Genomic DNA, 18,841 nt, shown 5'->3' with positions numbered 1-18,841 from the left:
AGCTCATCTCCTCTGACCTGTTATTGCTGGCCATGGTGATTTCTGTTGCTTTGACCACTTAGTCCATGAAAAAACCTCTTCTCCACAGGGAATATAATGCAATGATCCCCAAGCTATTTTGTTTGACGTGTGTATTAAGTGTCCTCTACCCTATAATCTTCCTAAGTGCTCCAGTTCTGGTTTGTTCTTAAATGAAGGGTTTAGGGTAGAGTTGGAATTTCCCTCCCTGCTGATTCCTGACTCCTGGGAGTTTTGGTGTTTCAAATTTCAGGATTATGGGAAATCACTCATAGAATCACTGAATTCTAGAATTCTTTGGGTTAGAAGGGACCTTAAAGCCCATCCAGTCCCACCACATGGGCAGGGACACCTTCCACTCTCCGAGGTTGCTCCAGTCTCCTTCCAGCCTGGCCTTGGACACTTCCAGGGATGGAGCAGCCACAACTTCCACCACAATGAGGCTTAACCTCCATCTGTGAGCTTGATCCTATAAAATTGGTTTTATCTTCTGGCTGTTTTTTGGAGAGTTTTTATGTTGAGCTTTTCTTCCTGGGAATTTTTGTGTGCTGCTTTAGTGGCTCGTTTTACCAACCTTGGCCTTGCTGTTGAAGTGACCTGGCCAGTTGCTTGGGCCAGCTCCTACTGTTCTGGTCTGCACTGGTCAGCCAGCTGGTCCTCCTGGAAGCAGGGATAACACTGCCCTCCCACAGGGAGGTGGGGAGGGAATGGGGATGTGCTGGAGTGGAAGGATCCTGCACCAGCACCACTTGAAGTCAAACCACAGCAGAAGCACCTTTGGCCTCTAGATGGCATTTCCCAGCCTGAACTGCCTTGCAGCTCCAATCTGTCCCAAAAATCTCTCTCAGTCCTTGGATGCAGTTCCAGGACTGTGCCTTTGGAGGCCTGTCAAGGTAAGGAAGGTCCCAAGCAGAAGGGGATCCCGAAACAAGAGGCACTGGAAGTTCGAGTCAGCGGGATGGAAGCAGGAGGGGCACTGGGGTTCCCCTCACCCAGGGAGGGTAACCCAGAGGTTTTCTGGGATGGGGGGGAGCAGTTCCCCGGGCTGGGCAGGGAGGGAAGTGTTGTGTCACACCCAGGTTTGGGTTGGTTGCTCTCCCTGTGTAATTAGGGCGGCTGCCAGAGCTGCTTCTGGCTGCTGAGGAGCTGCTGTTTCCCAAACACAAGTAAACAGGGATTGTTGCTTTGGTGGAACCTGACTTGGACTCTAACCCTGGCCACAACCTTGCTTTATCCATAGCATCTCCCATCCCTGGGCCAGCCTCCTCCTCTCAACTCATTTTCTCAACCTAATGAGCATAAAGCTCATCTTATGTTTTCTTGGCCAAGCCAAGGAGATCCTCCTGTTCTTTCCTGCCTGGGATCCATTTGATGGGACAGCTCTTCAGGACAGGAGGGGCATGGACCTGTTGGAGTGAGTCCAGAGGAGGCCACCAAGATGATCAGAGGGATGGAGAGCCTCTCCTATAAGAAAAGACTGAGAAAATTGGGATTGTTCAGCCTGGAGAAGAGAAGCTTCAGGGTGACCTAATTGTGGCCTTCCAGGACCTGAAGGGGCTACAAGAAAGATGGAGAGAGACTTTGGACAAGGGTCTGGAGTGACAGGACAAGGGGGAATGGCTTCACACTGCCAGAGGGCAGGGTTAGATGGGATATTAGGGATAAATTCTTCCCTGTGAGGGTGGGGAGGCCCTGGCACAGGTTGCCCAGAGAAGCTGTGGCTGCCCCAGCCCTGGAAGTGTCCAAGGCCAGGTTGGACAGGGCTTGGAGCAGTCTGGATAGTGGAAGGTGTCCCTGCCCATGGCAGGGGGTGGAACTGGATGATCTTTAAGGTCCCTTTCACCCCCAACCATTCTGGGATTCCCACCCTGGATTGTGTGTGTGACAGGGAGCAGGAGGCTGTGAAGCAAAATTGCCATTATCAAATTTTCCATCCAAATATCCAAGGCCAAGGTCAGGTACAGTCTGTCCTTGGTGGTAACACCCAAGAGGAGCTCCTCAAGTCTTCAAAGAGTTCCCTGGAGCACTCTCACCGAGCTTCTTATCTCTCTCACTCAGCTTTCCTGGCTTTTTCTTGCTGCGGCTCCTAATTTTGCTGACCTGAGACTGGTTTTGGCAGCAGGAGAGATAAAGGAGAGATCTCTTGCTTATCCCAGAGAAATGAGAGGGAGGGAAAGGGAAGGAGGAATAGAAGTGCTTTTCTAAGTGGAGTTAAGGTAACCAAAAACCCCTCTCAGAGAGACATTGCTCAGGAGGGTTGTACAGTCTAAGGAATTCCTTGGGCTGTGGGGGAAGCTCTTGTCCACACACACCTTCCAGAAAGGAAAAGGGTGGCTTGGGTGTGATACTAGAAACAGGGAAGAGGAAAAATTGATGGAAAAGTAGATGTCCAGTGAGCAAAAAAGCCCAGAGGGGAGCTCCAGTCCAGCCAGAGCTGGGGATGCAGGAGGTGTCCAAGGCCGGGTTGGATGGGGCTTGGAGCAACCTGGGATAGTGGAAGGTGTCCCTGCACGTGGACTGGATGAGCTTTAAGGTCCCTTCCAACCCAAACCATTCCATTACTCCATGATTAACTGGGCTCCTGACAGTGATAAGCAGATGCATTTTCTGTGCCTGCGCAGATTGCACACAGTGGGTTGGATCTGTTCCAGCTGGGGCTGAATTGGCTTGTTGAGGGAGTAACTTAGAATTCCATGAGCCAAGACGTTCCTAATTGGAAGCTTGTCCTGAAGTGACATCCTCTGTGCTGGTTGCCCCTGTGATTCTGTTTGTTCTGCTCCCCAGACCTGGGGGATCTTGGCAACCTGGGAGGTTTCAAACTGGTGCTGTTACAGGAATGTAAACTTTGAGGGCCGTGACAACAACAAATTTCCTTGGTCTCCAAAATAATGGGTAGTGATTCCACCCCCCTGGCAGGGCATGGAGGGGGGCACGGAGGTTTGGGTGGAGGATCTTTTCATCCCGTGGGAGCTCAGCACCTTCGGTGACTTAGAAACACAGGGATCCACGACACATTCCAGCGCTCAAACGGCCTTTTGGGAAGCTGTGGAAGGGGATTTCTGTTGGCTCTGCAGATCCCTGTCTCTGTTATCCCAACGTGCAGGCAGCAGCAGGCACTGGGGTGTTCCCACACCTCCCAGCACTGCGGAGCCACGGCAGGAGTGGGTTGGACTCTGCTCCCAGAGAATTCCTGCCCGAGTTTCGCTGGTGCTTGTGCAAGCCCCGGGAAGGTGCCAGGCCCACGGGTGTGAGGGTGGTGCAACCTGGGCATTATTAGGGAGAGGGAAAGCAGCTCGTTTGCCTGGGAGCCCTGAGGAAGCTGCTGAGCTGGTGATGGGAAAGAAATGAGCATCTCCCTGCTTGAAACAGGGCACGGTGGAGGTGGTGCCGCTGCTCCCTCATGGCACAGGTTGTGTCCCTGGCTCAGCCCTGGCTCAGCTGGCACTTGTGATCGCCTCTCCTGTGCCCTGTGTTTGCTGAGCAGACCCTTTTGTCTCGGTGCTGGTTTGCTCCTGACCTCCTGTGCAGCCGTGTCTGCGTGAGCAGGGGGCAGATCATTGTATTCCAGCAGGGAATAATCCGGGAGAGACGGTTCTGCTCTGCTCCCTGCTATTAGGAAGGTGAGGTCTGGCGTCCTGGCAGCGCTTTGGGATGACACCTCACGAAAAACCAGTTGGATTCCCTCGTAACAAATGGGTGTAGTGGTTTGACACCCTTCCACTCACCCCGGTGATCCTCTGCTGAGGCTTGGCTTTGGTGTCACCTCTGCAAAGGCCCACAGGACTGATGGGTTACTCACCTGCAAGGGGCAAGGCTGGGGAGTTCCAGGGCAGGGAAAAAAAAAAAAGCAGGAAATGGTCCAGTGCAGCCCAGTGCTCTGGAGTGAGGCTGGGGAATTTGTCCAACTAAAAAAGAAAACAAAAAATTAAACCATGTATTTGAGCAACTCTTCAACTCCAGGCTGCACTGGGGAGGGAGGCTGGGGACAGGAGGCACTGCTGTCATGGGGGTGACAAGCATTCCTTGGTAAAATCACCTTCCCATAGAACTGCCTGTTGGATTTCCAGAGTTCCTCGTGGACATCCCTGTTTCTGAAGGTGTTTGTGCTGCACCTCTGGAAAGGAACGAACTGGAGGGTTCAACACAAGCTGGTTTGAACTCCCTGTTTCTGGCAGTGGCAGCTCTGTGCTCCTCATGTCACTCCTGGGTCTTCTTTGCCATTATTTTTCTGACCTAAATGCTCTGAGTCCTTTAAATCTTCTCCTCTCAGGCTTTCTCTCCACCCCAGGAGTAGTTTCTGTGGCTGCAGCTTCCTCGTGTGATGTCATTCCCACCTCTGGGAGGACACAAGGGAGGCAGGTGAACAGTAGGGAAACAAGGATCAACCAGTGCCAGCTGTGGGACATCTCAGAGAGAGAGGGGGGTTTCTGCTCTTCTTGTAGAGGAGATCCCAGGAGAATCCATTTCCTGGTAAAATCAGATATTCCAGGCTGGAATTTACCTACAGCTCTTAAAGCCAATAGTGTGTTTAAGTGGAAATGGGGGGAAAGGCTCTTTTTTCCTGCTCCTCCCTCCTGCCCTGCTCCAGGGGTGTGTGTTTGTGTCCCTGGAGAAGGTTGTGGTGGTGAAACAGAGGGACAGGACATTCCTGCTGCTCTGGGCTGGGCTCTCTGGCACACCTGGGTGGCAGCTTTACCTACCCCTCTTGGATTCTGCTCAGGACTGATTTTTAAAGGATTTTTTTTGTGTGTTGGTGGCTTCAGGGTTTGCTCCAGAGCTGTGCAGGTCACCTGTGCTGTGTCCAGGTGAGGCTGGGGCTGCCAGTTGTTACCTAAAATCGGAGAAATAACTCTCTGGACAATTTCAAGACTGAGTTTGGTGCCTTTGCCCCAAAGCATCATGAATTTGTCAGTATTTAACTCACACTCTCTGCATACTGAATGGCTCCCTAACATAAATCCAGAGTCTTTATCCCCAAGGCTCTTGGAGCAGCTGGAGGGATGATGCTCCTGCTCTGATTCTCTCAGTTAAGTGCCCAAAGTGAATTGCTTTTCCCTGCAGCCTTCCTGGACACCTTTTAGCCTCTGTTTTGAGGTGACCTGGCTGTGCTATTCCAGCAGCTCTTCCAGATGTCCCTGGTTGGCAGGAAACTCCTACCTCTGGCCACTGCAGGGACTTTGAAATGCCATGTTATTAAAAACGGGATCTGCTCCCTTATGAGGAGGAAAAACCCCCATCAGGGTTTCTGTGCCTGCCGGGGTGAGTGACATCCAAGAGCTTAAATGGGATAAATCCACAAAAAAGCCTCCTTTGGGATGGATTGTCCCTCCCTGTTGAAGCTGCTGAGCACCAGGGAGGTGCTTTTTCTGAGCTTTGTGTGCAGGTTGAGGGGTCTGGGAGGTCCCTGGAACCCCCCAGTTTGAGGTGAGCTGCCTGCAGGGGGTGGCCATGGCTGCTTTCAACTGGGCAAAGAGGATGAAAAGCCTTTTCCACAAGGGGAAAAAAACGAAAAAGGAGAAAAAAAAATTGCGTGTTCCTATCCCACTTGCCTCAGTGGGAAATAAAGGATAAAGCTGTGGTGTATCTGATTGTAATTATACACTCACATATATCACATTTACTACATATTCCATGGGATCTGATGTCTCTGACCCTCTGCTGTTGCCCTAATCCATGTGAGGAAGATAGAAGGTCCCATTCCATGTCCCACCAGTCCTGGAAGACAAAGACAGAAGGTCCCATTCCATGTCCCACCAGTCCTGGAAGACAACAGTTCTTGAGGCTTCCAGACCTTTTAAGGTGCTTTCTCTCTTTCCAGCTCTTCTTTGGGAAGGCCACGTCCTGAGAGGTCCGTGATTTTCGTGCTGGCCTTGGAGCATCCACTTCTCTGCTCCTGTTTAGCCACAGGCACGGCTGGAAGAGCTTCCCTGCTCCACCCTTCCCTCAGGAAGTGGTGTTTGGTGGCCATGTGATGAGGGTGCTGTGATGTAGGGACATGATGAAGAAGTGAAGAAGTGGTGAGGAAGTGCCCTGAAGTGAAGGTGGCACTGCTTCAGGGCAGGTGGGAGGGAGACCAGTGGAGCTGCTGGATCAGTCCCAGGTTTAACTGCAGTGAGAGGCCGGTGCCTTCCATCCCAGGTAGGTGTTGCCATGGCAGAGTGATGTCCTTGGAGAAGCCTCAGCTCCAGAGGGACCACGGACATGGTGTGGTGCTGCCCCTCCCCAGGCCTGCAGCTCACAACTCACAGAACCCCAGAGTGGGTTGGGGTGGAAGGACCTTAAAGCCCATCCAGTCCCACTCCTGCCAGGGGACACCTTCCACTAGCCCAGGTTGTTCCAAGCCCTGTCCAACCTGGCCTTGGACACTTCCAGGGATGGGGCAGCCACAGCTTCTCTGCCCAACCTGTGCCAGGGCCTCCCCACCCTCACAGGAATTGGAATTCCTTCCCAATATCCCATCTAACCCTCTGGCAGTGGGAAGCCATTCCCCCTTGTGCTGTCCCTCCATCCCTTGTCCCCAGTCCCTCTCCAGCTCTCCTGGAGCCCCTTTAGGCCCTGCAAGGGGCTCTCAGCTCTCCCTGGAGCTTCTCTTCTCCAGGTGACCCCCCCCAGCTCTCCCAGCCTGGCTCCAGAGCAGAGGGGCTCCAGCCCTTGGAGCATCCCTGTGGCCTCCTCTGGACTCTCTCCAGCAGCTCCACGTCCTTTTGATGTTGTTCCCAGGGCTGGAGGCAGCTCTGCAGGTGGGGTCTCACTTGAGGGGGCAGAGGGGCAGAATCCCCCCTTCTCCTGCTGCCCACGCTGCGGGGATACATCTGGTGAAACAACACTCTGGGTGTGTTGGTTTGGGCTCTCCTTATCCATTTCATCCAATATTTAATATTCAGGTGCTCATAACAGGTGCCTTTCTTTTTTCCCCTCAGTTTTTGACCTTTCATTGTGGAACAGTGTGTTCACACTGGGAAAAAAACCCCACTCCTTGGACCCTGGGGTGTCCCTCCTCGTGCTTGAGGACCTCTTGTACCTGCAAGGCTGGCCAGGCCAGGTGATGAGTCACCATTATTTCAGGAAAGAACATGGACAAACCTTCAGCAAACGATGGCATGACTCAGGGGTTGCTCAAAATAAAGCTGCACTGTCAGCTGGAGCCCTGGAGCAGAGGATGCTTTACCCAGGAAGGGTCTGGGCTGCATTTTAACCATCTGAGCTGGACACCTCTGAGCCCTCTCTGAGCTCAGGGTGTGGCTCGCTGAATATTCCAGTTTCTCTCCTGTTTATCTCAGCTGGGATCACCTGGAACAAAGCTCAGCTGAGCTTGGCTGCTGCTGCTGCTGCTGCAGCCTGAGATCAGAGAGGGAGATCTGGGGCTGGAGTAACACCTTAAAGCCTGAAAATCCCTGATGTCATCGTGGTTGTGCTGCTGGGAGCCAGGGGTGGATTATGGGCCCTGTTATGGCACATCCTGGTTTGGGATTGGATGTTTGCCCATCATCCCACAGCAGAGCTGTGAGGAGAGGGCAGGAGCTGTTCTTCCCAGCTGTTCCTGCCTCAGCATTACTTGTGTTTGGGTCATGGGGCAGGAAAAGTGTGTCCTCGTGGGTGCAGAGGGGTCCTGGAAGGTGCTTGGTTGGGGCTTCATCACCTGCTTTTAGAGCAGGTCTGGAGGAGGCCCCGGAGATGCTCCGAGGGCTGGAGCCCCTCTGCTCTGGAGCCAGGCTGGGAGAGCTGGGGGGGTTCACCTGGAGAAGAGAAGGCTCCAGGGAGAGCTGAGAGCCCCTTGCAGGGTCTAAAGGGGCTCCAGGAGAGCTGGAGAGGGACTGGGGACAAGGGATGGAGGGACAGGACAAGGGGGAATGGCTTCCCACTGCCAGAGGGCAGGGACAGATGGGATATTGGGAAGGAATTGTTGGCTGTGAGGGTGGGGAGGCCCTGGCACAGGTTGCCCAGAGAAGCTGTGGCTGCCCTTGGATCCCCGGAAGTGTCCAAGGCCAGGTTGGAACAACCTGAGCTAGTGGAAGGTGTCCCTGCCCATGGCAGGGGGTGGGACTGGATGGGCTTTAAGGTCCTTCCAACCCAAACCATTCCATGATCCTGTGATTCTTACTCCTCTATGGCACTCCCAGGCTGGAGCCTTGACTTCTCAGGAGGGCTCTAAACTCCATCCCCAACTTCCAGTCCTTAGGAATTGGCAACAAGTGTGTCCACGGGTCCGGCTGTGCCCGGAGCCACCAAAGCTGGGCCCTGGGGACCTTGTGGTGACCAGAGCAATTAGAAAGGGAAAGAAAGGGAGGGAGAGCAGAACACCCGGCAATTTCCTCAGTGATAATCACCCCTGGGTGCCTCATTTAATGAGTTAGAACTACACAATCACTGCTGAGGGCTAATTACAGCCCCCGTCCCTGATGCTCCCTGGGTACCACTGCTGGAAGCGGCTCCCGGGTACCTGAGTAGCAGGGGGGTCCCTGCTCCCCCTTCCTGGGGGACAAGCTTGGCTGGAAATGGTTATCCTGAGTGGAAATTAGGTGAGATAAGAGCTGGGGGGCTCCCCTCTGCTGTCCCATCGGACCCCGAGCTGGGGAACACGGCGTTTGCCGGAGAATGCCAGGAATGTAGAGGAGAGCTGGCAGGGAGGGGAGGCCGTGCCGACCGAACGGAGAAACCTGTTTGATTCCCCTGAAGGGCAAAACACACCCAGGTCTCCTCCTCAAAACAAGGCTTGGCTTCCCGGAGCCAGCCCTCGGCAGGGCTCAGGTGTGCCCACGGCCAGCCCTCGGCAGGTGAAGGGCTCAGGTGTGCCCACGGCCGCCCGCGCTGCCAGGGAGGATCCGACATTCCCGCTGCCAGCCGCGGGGAGCGAAACCGCCGGGAGAGAGCTCCGCATCCCCCCTTTTGGGGAAAACCACACCTGAGGAGCGTCCGCAGGTAGGGCTGGGCAGGGGGATGGTCCCCCGGAGCCGGGGGAGGGGGAGGAAGAGCAGCGCTGTGCCTTCCTCACCTGCTCGAACGGACACTGCAAATCCTCCCCTTCCATGGAGAAGTGAAGCTCTTTCTCGGTCCAAGGTGTGGGGCTGGAATGGTGCCTGGGCTCCCCAGGGATGGGGTCTGTGCCACGAGTGAGGCTGAGGAGGGGAGGTTTGGCTGCGGGGCTGTTGCTGCACCCGTGTGATCCCAAATTCCCTCCCTGCTTCCTAAAATCTGTTCCACTCGGAACTTCCATGGGGCACAGCAGGGAGCTCTCTGGGTGTGGGCAGGAGAGAGCATAGTCTGGACAACACCGGGAAAACTGGAACCTGTGACCCCTGACAGCCTCCCGAGGGGCTTGTGGTGAGCTCAGCACTTTCTCCCTCTCCAGCCCTACTTTTCCAGGACTCCTGTGGGACAGAGGGAAGGTTTTTTTGCTGTCTCCTGCTCTGCCTTGTTTTGTTTCCCTCTGAATGAGTGTGAAAGCAGCACCCTGGTGAGGAGTGGCAAAGCTGGGGCAGAGGAGACGAGCACCTCCCTCTGTCCTTGCTTCATCTGGGCTTGGGGAATGTCACCTCCACTTCCCCGTCCCCACCCCTCTGCCCGCTCCAGAAAAGAGCCAAAAATCTCCATCTGCACCCCCCTGTGTCCCACAGGAGTCCTGGAAAAGTCCAGGCTGCTCCAGGACAGACCCCTCACGTGACAGGAGATGAATTCACCCGGGCAGGGATGTCCTCCCTCATCAGCTTGATCAGGACGTTGTGCTTAGGAGAGTTCATTTTATTCATCCAGCCAAAGAAAAAGCAGGAAATTTCTTCCCCAAATTCATCAGGTTTTAAGTGGAAGTCCCGATTTCCACCAGTGACAGCTTTCAGCTTTTTTTTTTTTTCCCCCAAAAAAGTGTTGTGTTTTCTTGACAAAACTGTGATCTCATGAAGGTTCAGTGAGTTTTCTGTCCTGCCCTGTTTGTGGGTCGGTGATGCAAGCACAAAGCTCCACCTTTGACACCAAAACACATTTTCCTTCCTTTTTTCCTTTCATCCTTAGACATCAAGGCTTAAGGTCAACAGTGTGTGGGCGAGGCGAAGGTCCTGCACATCCTTCCCTTTCCAAACACAGAAATTAGTTGAGCAATTAGGAATTAATGCCTTTAATTACAGTAATGAATCTGCAGACCCGGTATGGCGAAAAATAATTTAGCAATATTGGCAGGAAGAGGAGTGAGGTTTTGGGATGGGGGTGGTCCTGTTAGGAAAACCGTAGAGCTCCCAGCACAGCAGAGCCTCGGGATGATCCCTCGGGATGATCCCTTGGGATGGGCAGGTTTGAGCGCTGCTCTCTTTAAGCTTCCTGCCTTCGGTAGCTCATGGCTTTGCCAACTTCATCTGGTTGACTAAATTTTAATTCTTTGTGGGATCTGTGGTTGTGAGCGAATTCAAGGAAATTAATTGTGCATTTGCAGCTTTTCATCTGCTGTCTCAAACCCGGCTGAGACGTGTCTGTGTTGCCCACGGAATGAGGTCTGTGTGGGATTCCCCAGGGCACTTGCAGGTTTTCATCTCTTTTCCCCATGTTTGGGGAAGAAGAGGCATTCCCTGCCCCCAGGTAGTGGGGACAAAGATCCTGAGGGAATGTGGTGCCAGGCTGAGGGGCTTCAGAGCCCTCTGCAGCCACAATGGGGAGCACAGGATATGGCCTCAAGCTGTGCCAAGGGAGGGTCAGGTGGGACATCAGGAGGAATTTCTCCCTGGAAAGGGTGGTCAGGCACTGGAACTGCCCAGGGAAGTTGTGGAGTCCTCACCCCTGGAGGTGTCCAAGGAAGGCCTGGCCGTGGCACTCAGAGCTCTGGGCTGGGGGACAAGGTGGGGTTCAGGCACAGGGGGGACTGGATGATCCTGGAGGGCTTTTCCAACCTCAGTGATCCTGGGATCTTAGGTGCCTGGTGTGGTTCATACTCGGGGGCGTGTTGGCCACCCAAGGTGGGTGCACAGTGGGATGACTGTGTTGCAATTTAAATTATGGGAGTAATGCCATGGGAGAGCTGTGGCAGAGGCAGGAAATGCCACCTGCAGTGGGGTCACCATCCATCCCCTCCAGTTCACACCCAGCTCCTCGAGCACCTCCAGCAGTGGGGCCTGAGGAAAAGATCCTCCTCCCAGCCCAGCTTCTCCTTGGAGCATCTCTGTGTGTGCTGAACAAGGCAGGCAGGAGCTGGTGTGCTGCACAAGCCCAGAAGGGTTCATTTAAGGTTTCATGGACTGCTTAAATTATTGAATTCCTGATTGTTCACAGCTTGACTTCAGAAATCTCCTGGTGCTTCTTAAACATTCCCAAGCGTGTGTGGAACAGTCTCAGTGTTAAACAGTCACTGCATGGAAAAGGGGAAGGCAGGAGGGAAAAGCTGGTCCTGAGAGCAGCTGAGAATTCTCTAAAATCATGGAATCCCAGAATGGTTTGGGGTGGGAAGGGACCTTAAGGCTCATCCCATGGGCAGGGACACCTTCCACTAGCCCAGGTTGCTCTAAGCCCCCATCCAGCCTGGCCTTGGACACTTCCAGGGATGGGGCAGCCACAGCTCTGGGCAGCAGAGAGGACTCATCCCCTGCCTGTGTGGACAACACTCACCCAGGGTTTGGGATTTAGGGGTTTTCAGAGGAGGTTGTGCATGAGTTCATCTCCCTTTGAAACCCCACAGACATTTACCTGCTCCTAATACTGAGCCAATATTGGGACATTTTTTGCCACTGGGGCTCACTCCAAGTCCTGGAGCATCCCTCAGGCTGTGGGTGTGGACTTCCAGAGGCTGCCTCACAACTTCCCACTCCAAACACGCTCAGCCCCCGTGTGAGGCGGGATGAGATCCTCGGCTGAGCTCCCAGGGGGAAGCCTGGGGTGGAATTCCCATTGCCACTCGTTCCCCCAAGCGCAGGCAGTGGGAAGGGAAGGTCCATCCTCCCCAGGCACGGGATGTCATTCCAATCAGAGTTCCAATAACTGTAGTTTTAGGAATGTTGGCTCCAAAATGCCCCAGGTCCTGGGCAGGAGGTGCTGATCCCGCCTTTAGCTGAAATGGCTTGCAAGGGTTAAGGTGGTTCTGGCAGGGTTTGTGCCATCCACTGCTGTCCCTTCCCAGCAGATCAGGTAACAGGTGACAGCAAAGCAGGAGCAGGTACAAAGTTTGCATTGTGTGCTCTGGCTACTGCAGAGAAATGTGAGGACGTGCCCAGCCTGGTCCAGCTCCCGGGAGGAGGGTCTGGATCAGCCTTCCTGCAGCTGGAAAACTCCCTGCTGGGGCAGCTCTGGTGGCTACAGGTGACCCACAGGGAAGAATCTTCTCTCCCTGGGTTTGGGAAAGCTGGGCTAAAAGTGTTCCCACCCTTACCCGTGAGAGTGGGGCCCTGCACCAGGATTTGGGGCTGGATGACAAAATTCTCAGCAGACTTCAGGAGGCTCAAAGGAAGGAGGTTCAGACCTTTTGCAAGCTTTAAGTACACTTTAATTTGAGCGCCGCGAAGGTCAAAACAGGCATCAATTATCCTTCAACCAGGATATTTTTCCACATGGATGCCCTGGGTGCTGTTTGCGGCGCTCGGGTCGCTGGCCAAGCCCTCCATTAGTGCTCGAGTTCCTGGGGGGGGAAATGAGGGTTGTGCTGGGAGCCAGGAGCAGCAGGAGCACGTGAGAGCTCCTTGGATGGGCTCAGCTCCCGGGAGCAGAGCCCAGGGCAGCTCCCGGTCCCCGGGGGCGATTCGGGGTTGCTTTGCAGGTGGTTCCCTAAGGGATGGCACGTGGGCTTTGGGCTGAGGGAAATAACACCAGTGAGGACATGGTTTGTCATCTCTTAATGACCTTTCTGGGGAGGCACCCGGAGTTTAACTCCTGGTTCACGGAATCAAGGTTGGAAGAGACCTCCAAGGTCATCCAGTCCCTGCATGGATAGGAAAGGTGGCAGCACGTGGATCATCTGGGGGTTCCTGTCCCAAAAGGGGCCCACTGATAGAGCAGTTCCTGGTGCAGAGCATTGCTGGGCCTCCCAGAGGGACCAGCATGGAAAAGTGAGCCTGGAACTGGGACATGAACCAATGGGAGATCCCACCCCGAGGCCGGGAACACCTGGAACAGGAGGGCTGTAACCTGACCTCAGTGGCTGTGTGGACAGTTCAGGAGTGTAAAAGCACCCCATGGCACTCCCAGGAAAAGCTGGGATCAAAGCAGCTCCGCTTCCTTTCCCAGGGCATTCCTTCCATCCTCAGAACTGGGTCCAACATGGGATCCAGCTCATCCCGAGACACACACAGGGCAAGGTGGTTATTTAGGCACAAAGGGGCCGAGTGTCCTACAAACCCCTGACAACAGCAGCTAAAAGACTTGTTATTAACATTTAGAAGCTGCAGTTGAGCCACCAAAGAGGAGGGTGGCTGGCAGGGTTTCCCTCTGGGCAGGGAAGAGGAGCTCCAGTCAGTAAGAACAAGGAGTGTTTCATCTCCTGGAGGGTAATTAGGTCTTTTTTTAAGTGGCTTGCATGGAAAACAGGATCCTTCCCAATTAAGTAATGGGCTGGTGATTTCAGGCACTTGAAGAATTTTATTAGCAAAGAGTGTTGGTCTGGCTGTGCCTCCAATCCTTCCACGGGGCACTGGATGAGGGGGCCGGCCAGGACAAATCCCCCTCTCCCGGGGTGCAGCTCCACAGCCTCGGGCACAGCTTTAGGTGTGCCCTCGTTCAGATTTGCCTTGTTCAGCCTGTGATCCGTAGGGATCGCTCCCCAATAAGGGCAAGGGAGGAGTTTGCGGTGTCGGAAGCTGTTGGAAAACTCGGAGGGCACTGAAAGAGCCGGGGCAGGGCAGAGACCCCGCGGCACCGGGAGAGCTGAGCTGGCTCCCTGCCCACACGGCGCCCTCGAGATTAACATCTGAACAAGCTTTCAGCTCCCCTTTCCTAATTAAACAGCTTGTAATTGCTTCCCTTCCCGGGACGGGCAGCTCTGGAGTGTCTGCAGTGGGAGGCCCTTCCCGCTGCAGCCCCAGCTCGATTCCAAAGCACGGGATTCCTGGCTCTCGGAAAAGCTGCTCGTGCATCCCAGGGCTTCCCAGAGGAACCTGTGTGTGATGTCGAGGTTCTTGGTGGTGCTCCATGCCTCTGAAAACAGGGATTTTGGATCAGTTAGCCTGGATTTGGCAGCAGCTCCATTGGAAGTGTGCAGGCTCAGGACAGGCTCTGCTGGGATTTTGGTCCTGCACAGGCAGAGCAGTTATTTCTTTGCCCATGTTGGATGCTTTGCCAGTGGGAATTACCCATTTTTATGGGTCTCCTGTTGCCTGGCACATCCCAGTGTTACATCCCAGAGCTCAGTGTCCAAGGCTGAGCACTGGTTGCACCCATCCAGCCCTCCAGGATGAGGGACTTCAGCCAGAGGGTTTGGGACACGTTGTCCCAGAAACTTGAGTCTGAGCTGGGCCATAAATCCCAGGTTATTTCAGGTGGAATTCGTTCAGAAGGAATATCTGGCTGTCAGGTGTTTGTGGTGCACAGGGATGGGTGCCCACTTTCCTACATCTTGGTGCTGCTTATAGGGAAGGGCTGGAGAGGGACGGAGTTGGAGGCGAGGGGCACTCCTGGAATCCCCCTGGAACACTCTGCAGAATTAAGGAGGTGGGGAACTGTCCTAAGCAGGCCAAATCCATCCCTGCTGCTCCCTGAACTCACCCCTCCCAGCTGCTGGAGAAGGAAAGAGGTTCTCCCTGGAGGATCACTGGGATCATGGACCACACCTGGCACGAAGCTCCACCTGTGCCACATTCCTGAGGGAGGGAAGAGGCCAGGGGGGTTTAATTGCCTGGAAGTTGGGCAGATCCTGACTCAGAAAGGGCTCAGGAGAGCTCTGGGGGAGGTGAATTTAAAATTGCCTCTGTCTGGGGTCAGAGTGTGACTTCTGCCCCTGTAGCACCGAGGGGTTGGCGGCAGCTTCGGCTGAGCCTGTTTTTCCCCTGGAATCCACGCTGGAAACATCCTGGGAAGTCAACCAGGGGCCAGCCTGTGTGAATTTTGGCCGTGGAGATCCAGCAGGAGGGAAGGAAAATAAGGAGACAGCAGGTAAAAGGTGACAGAGGTGTGAGGGTGAAGGGATGAACACGGAGTGGAGGAGGCCGGGAGGGAAGTTTGGGAGAGCAGAGCTGTCCAGGAATCCTGTCCCAGCAGCACAGGAGAAAGGTTGAGGGCTCCACACGTGCCCCCCTGCTCAGCTCATCCTGTGCCAGCTGTGCTGTAGCTCCAGGACATCCCAACCCAGCTCCCGGGGCAGGAATTCCCCCCAGGGCACAGCTGGGAATTCCTGCAACACGATCCCACACCGTGCTGCTCCCAGACAGCATCTGAGGGGAACACCAGCCCTGGAGCAGGGATAAAGCCTCACCTCCTGCCTGAGAGCAGAGGGAGGCACATCCACGGGAGTAGTGGGAAGAAACACCCCAAATTCCCAAGCTTGGCCTGCGGGGAGAGCATTTGGGGAATTTTAGAAGGGTCTTCTCAGGGGCTTTTGGGTTGGTTTTTGGGATAGGAGTGTGATAAAGGGATCTGGAATACTTTGGGAAGGCTTAACTGGCAGCTGCTTTGCCTTGGGAATGTGGACTGGCACTGATGAACCCGATACAGCTCCAGGGTTGGACTGGCACCCTTTCCTTTGTTTTTTTTGGGTTTTTTTTGGAATTAGCAACACTGCACCTTTTCAAAAATCCCTGCAAGCTCCACTAAGTTTTTATTCCCAAGGAAAGGGGAGTTAAAACCTGAAGCAACAAAAACCCAACGAATTTCAGCCTTTTGTAATGAAATATTTTCATTTTACATCTCCAAACAATGTGGGATTTTCCCTCCGTTTTCATTTAATTCTGATTTTCTTTCCTCAGGCCCAGGCAGGATTTAACCCCTCTCACAACATGGTGTTCCCAGTCACTCCTTGGACAGCTCAGGGTTCTTCCCTTCCTTTTTTTTCTCCCCCAGTTTTTTCCAGGCTGCATTCCCTATGGATACACCTTCCCTGCTTGGGGACTCACCATCCTGGCTTAGCCTTTCCAAGCTTATTTTCAGGAATGGCTTGTCCTTATAATCTGGGGGTTTTAAGGATCAGAGGATGAAAACTCCTGTGGGAATTAATCCTGGGAAATGGGGTCCCTGGGGAGTCCTGCTCCTCACTGGCCATGGCTGCTTCCAGAGGGGGGAGATGGAATTCTGGATTTATTCCAGAATCCCGGGGCACTTTGCAAACATTCAACCAGAGGGAGGTTGCCCAGGGAGGGTGTGTGAAGGGAATCATCCTTCCCAGTGCAGCCATTCCAGAGTCAACTGGGAAAGGCTTAACGGTGCAGGAACCCTTTGGATGGGGAAGGGAGCAGGATTATTGCTCATTTGCATAACGATGGCACCCAAGGGTGCTAATTAAGATCCAGGCCTGTGGTGTGCAGACACTTCAGAGGAAGCAGTTGGCTCCAAAGGGAGCTCTTCTGATGGAAAACCTTCCTCATAAATACAGAGGGAATAAGGGAATTTATTGAAATGGATTTATTTTGCCCTAGATTTTAGATTCGTAGGGAATATTTGGGAGAAAACCTGTATTCCTGAACAGCCCTGGTGTCTAAAACATACTTATTGTCTGGCCTTTCTAACAGAAAGGTCACACAGCAGGAGGATTTTCTAGGAAGTAATGGAAAAACAGAGGAGGAAAAGATGTGTCTGGCCTGGCAGAGCTTATTCTGGAGCTGTAAGGCAAGAGGGAAGGGATGGATCTGGTTTGAGGCAGAGGAATTTTAGGTCTCCACATGGTGAAGGGATTTTGCTGCTGTGGGGATTACAGAGCTGGGGAATTCCATGTGGATGGGGTTTGAATCCAGGGGGAAATGGGATTGTGTGGGACACTGAGGGACACAGATGGTTGGGGCTGGGGCAGGGACAGGAGTGGGAAAGGTGACAGACCCTTCAGCTGGACCTGCTGGCCTTTCATCCCTCCAAATCTTCGTGGGGAATGGGGATAAGCATCCCAGGTTTTCAGGGAACAGCCACCTGAGTGTGCCAAAGGGAGGGAGCTGTTTGTGCTGTCCCAGCTCTGGAAGTTTCTGTGCACCCAAAGACTCCCTGGCAGCAACGGGATGTTGTAGCCATGGGGACCTGGAGTGCCCAAAAGCCCAAAACACGTTTCCTGCCCCAAAACATCATTTTTGGGCCATTTTTCCCTTTCTGCTCTCCTTTTCTCCCAAGTGCTGGGCTGTGTTTGGGTGGGGTTGGCAAGAGGAGGCCGGGGAGCAGCATCCCATGGAGAGGAAAGGCTTTCTCCTGGGGCTTTTCGGGGAATGTGTCCTGCAAAATGAGCTGCAGTGGGGAAGAGCTGGAGATGATACTCCAGGGATTCCTGGATCTCCCCCAGCAGTGCCACAGGAGAGGTGTTGCTTTGCTCCCAAACTCCTGGGTCATGTTTCCACCTTCTAAATGACTCTCACGAGGTGCTTTTGGAGCCTAAACCCTCCAGAATCCACCCACTGCAGGGAAACCTGGGATTTCACCCACTGGGAGAAGCAGCTTTTGTGTTGTGTGAGGCCTGGAGAAGCTCCGAGCTCTGAGGGATTCCAGAGCAGAGGAAATCTTGGAGTTCTCCCCTCAATGTTTCCCCCCCTCTCCTGCTGGGTTCAGCTCTCCAAGATTCATTCAAGTGGCAAATGATGTTCTTGTTCTTCCAGGAGGGAAGTAGAGCCCTCGGGATCAGCACTAGGACTGTTCCTGCACTAGGGAAGCACATTTGCTTCTGTACCAACCGAGGAAATTGGATCCTATGGCTCCAGCTCATAATTCCCAGATAAGCCATACCACTAAAACCCCTTTTTTTTCCCAGGGCTTGGAGCAACCTGGGCTAGTGGAAGGTGTCCCTGCCCATGGCAGGGGGTGGGACTGGATGGGCTTTAAGATCCCTCCCAGCCCAAACCCTTCAGGGATTCTGGGATTCCTGGATTCCATAATATCAGCCCAAAACTTTACCAAGGCCAGTGTTCAACAGGATCCTATGGCCCTGATCCTCAGGTGGAAGGTGGAAATAGCCACTGGATAGAGTTGGTTAATGGAGAAAATCATGGAATCACAGAATTGTTAAGGTGGGAAAAGACCCTTAAGATCATCAAGTCCAACCGTCAAACCAGCAGCACCATGGTCACCACTGAGCCACATCCTCAAGTGCCACATCCACGTGTTTTTTGAACAATTCCAGGGATGGGGACTCCACCCTTGCCCTGGGCACCTGGGCCAGGGCTGGACAACCCTGTCCATGAAGAAATTTTCCCCAAATCCAACCTGACCCTCCCCTGGCACGGCTGGAGGCTGTTCCCTCTCCTCCTGTCCCTTGTTCCCTGGGAGCAGAGCCCAATCCCCCCCCGGCTCCCCCCTCCTGTCAGGGGGTTGCAGAGCCAGAAGATCCCTCCTGAGCCTCCTTTTCTCCAGGCTGAGCCCCCCCAGCTCCCTCAGCTGCTCCTGGTGCTCCAGCCCCTTCCCCAGCTCCGTTCCCTTCCCTGCACACGCTCCAGCCCCTCGATGCCTCTCTTGTCTGAGGGGCCCAGAACTGCCCCCAGGGCTGGAGGTGCCTCAGCAGTGACAGCACAGGGGGACACTCTGGGCCTGTGTCCCATCAGATTTGCCAAAGGTTTCCTTCCAGACCCCTCTGTTCTTCTGGGGAGCAGGAGGGGAGCGGCTCCAAGCCCTGGGAGTTCTGCCGGAGCTGTGGGACACCCCAAAGGGTGTCTGTGTGTCCTGGGGGCTCCCACTGCTCAGGATCACCATCCAGCTCCTGGCCTGGAGCATCCCTGACTGCCCGACGGGATTCAGAGCTGGAAAA

The 18,841-nt window shown here is 54.1% G+C and overlaps 1 protein-coding gene across 1 annotated transcript in view; it reads left to right on the top strand.

The window, feature by feature from the left end:
- Positions 1 to 8,813: 8,813 nt before the first annotated feature.
- ZNF185 (zinc finger protein 185 with LIM domain) overlaps positions 8,814 to 18,841 on the top strand; it is a 40,947-nt gene continuing 30,919 nt past the window's right edge. The window contains exon 1 of the mRNA XM_027696227.1: positions 8,814 to 8,937. The gene's annotated coding sequence lies outside the window, so the exon portion shown is untranslated. The remainder of the gene's footprint in view (positions 8,938 to 18,841) is intronic.

Source organism: Neopelma chrysocephalum, unplaced genomic scaffold (genome assembly GCF_003984885.1).
Source record: "Neopelma chrysocephalum unplaced genomic scaffold, ASM398488v2 Primary Assembly neopelma1_105, whole genome shotgun sequence".
Taxonomy (NCBI): Eukaryota; Metazoa; Chordata; class Aves; order Passeriformes; family Pipridae; genus Neopelma; species Neopelma chrysocephalum.
The sequence above is the reverse complement of the archived record's forward strand: the minus strand, read 5'-3'. Positions and strand labels throughout refer to the sequence as shown.